The sequence below is a fragment of the Arachis hypogaea genome, chromosome 13, assembly GCF_003086295.3.
Source record: "Arachis hypogaea cultivar Tifrunner chromosome 13, arahy.Tifrunner.gnm2.J5K5, whole genome shotgun sequence".
Lineage (NCBI taxonomy): Eukaryota > Viridiplantae > Streptophyta > Magnoliopsida > Fabales > Fabaceae > Arachis > Arachis hypogaea.
In genome coordinates, this window is record NC_092048.1 from 71,845,772 (window position 1) to 71,848,313 (window position 2,542).

At 31.9% G+C, this 2,542-nt stretch overlaps 1 non-coding gene across 1 annotated transcript; it reads right to left on the bottom strand.

Annotated features, from left to right (window-relative positions):
* Positions 1 to 1,751: 1,751 nt before the first annotated feature.
* On the bottom strand, positions 1,752 to 1,859 carry LOC112738673 (small nucleolar RNA R71). The gene has a single exon (XR_003169619.1). It is a non-coding gene; the product is annotated as a small nucleolar RNA R71 (small nucleolar RNA).
* Between the last annotated feature and the right edge of the window lie 683 nt (positions 1,860 to 2,542).

Here is a 2,542-nt window from a genome sequence, read left to right on the forward strand (position 1 = left end):
TTCTTGTTTTTCATATGCATTCTTGAATTCTTAGTGTCTAAATATTAAAAATTTCTAAGTTTGGTATCTTGCATGTTTTCTTTTATTAAAAATTTTTTCAAAAATACATACTTGATGTTCATCATGATCTTCAAAGTATTCTTGGTGTTCATCTTTGCATTCAAAGTGTTCTTGCATGTTTTCCTTGTTTTGATCCAAAATTTTTATGTTTTGAGTCTTTTTGATGTTTTTCTCTTTCCTTATTAAAATTCAAAAATCAAAAAGATATCTTTTTCTTTTTTCTCTCTCATCAATAAAAATTCAAAAATAAAAAAAATATCTTTCTCTTATTTCACTCATAAATTTCGAAAATTTGAGTTGATTTTTTCAAAAAATTTTTAAAAATAAGTTGTTTCTTGTTAGTCAAGTCAAGATTTCAATTTTAAAAATCCTATCTTTTTCAATTCTTTTTAAAAAATCAAACTTTTTTCATTTGTCTTTCATATTTTCGAAAATTTCAAATTAATTTTCAAAATCTTTTTCTTATTTTTATTCCATATTTTCGAATTCAATGCTAACCATTAATGCGATTGATTCAAAAATATTAAGTTTGTTACTTGCCTAATAAGAAAGGTTCAATCTTTAAATTTTAAAATCAAATCTTTTTGTTTCTTGTTGGTCAAGTAATCAACTTTAATTTTCAAAATCAAATCTTTTTAAAATTCTTTTTCAAATCTTTTTCAAAATAAATTTCAATCACATCTTTTTCAAAATTTAATTTCAAAATCTTTTCTAACTTTTTATCTTTTCAAATTTGATTTTCAAATCTTTTTCTATTAACCACTTTACTTTTTGTTTGATTCTTATCTTTTTCAAAACTACCTAGCTAACTCCCTCTCTAATTTTCGAAAATCCCTTCCCTCTTTTTCAAATTTCCTTTTTAATTAACTAATTGTTTTAATTTCAATTTAATTTGATTTCAATTTTAATTTTCAAAATTTAACTTTAAATTTTATTTTTATTTTAATTGATTTTTGAAATTCAATCTCTCTCATCTCCTTCTATTTATTTATTCATCTACTAACACTTCTCTTCCACCCAAAAATTTGAACCCCATCTTCCTCTCTGTGTTCGAGTTTTTCCTCTTCTCCTTCTTACATTCTTCTCTTCTTATACTTGCATAAGGAATCTCTATACTGTGACATAGAGGATTCCATATTTTCTGTTCTCTTCTTTTTTATATGAGCAGGAACAAGGATAAGAACATTCTTGTTGAAGCTGATCCTGAACCTGAAAGGACTCTGAAGAGGAAGCTAAGGGAAGCTAAAGCCCAACTCTCTAGAGAAAATCTGACAGAAATTTTCGAAAAAGAAGGAGACATGGCCGAAAATAATAACAATGCAAGGAAGATGCTTGGTGACTTTACTGCACCAAATTCCAATTTACATGGAAGAAGCATCTCAATCCCTGCCATTGGAGCAAACAACTTTGAGCTTAAACCTCAATTAGTTTCTCTGATGCAACAGAACTGCAAGTTCCATGGACTTCCATCTGAAGATCCTTTTCAGTTCTTAACTGAATTCTTGCAGATTTGTGATACTGTTAAGACCAATGGGGTTGATCTCGAAGTCTACAGGCTCATGCTTTTTCCATTTGCTGTAAGAGACAGAGCTAGAATATGGTTGGACTCTCAACCTAAGGATAGCCTGAACTCTTGGGATAAGCTGGTCACGGCTTTCTTAGCTAAGTTCTTTCCTCCTCAAAAGCTTAGTAAGCTTAGAGTGGATGTTCAAACTTTCAGACAAAAGGAAGGTGAATCCCTCTATGAAGCTTAGGAGAGATACAAGGAACTGACCAAAAAGTATCCTTCTGACATGCTTTCAGAATGGACCATCCTGGATATATTCTATGATGGTCTGTCTGAATTATCAAAGATGTCATTGGACCATTCTGCAGGTAGATCCATTCACCTAAAGAAAATGCCTACAGAAGCTCAAGAACTCATTGACATGGTTGCAAATAACCAGTTCATGTACACTTCTGAAAGGAATCTTGTGAGTAATGGGACGCCTATGAGGAAGGGAGTTCTTGAAATTGATGCTCTGAATGCCATATTGGCTCAGAACAAAATATTGACTCAGCAAGTCAATATGATTTCTCAGAGTCTGAATGGAATGCAAGATGCATCCAACAGTACTCAAGAGGCATCTTCTGAAGAAGAAGCTTATGATACTGAGAACCCTGCAATAGTAGAGGTGAATTACATGGGTGAACCCTATGGAAACATCTATAATCCCTCATGGAGAAATCATCCAAATTTCTCATGGAAGGATCAACAAAAGCCTCAACAAGGCTTTAATAATGGTGGAAGAAACAGGTTTAGCAATAGCAAGCCTTTTCCATCATCCACTCAGCAACAGATAGAGAATTCTGAGCAGAATCCATCTAGCTTAGCAAATATAGTCTCTGATCTATCTAAGGCCACTTTAAGTTTCATGAATGAAATAAGGTCCTCTATTAGAAATTTGGAGGCATAACTGGGCCAGCTGAGTAAAAGAGTCAC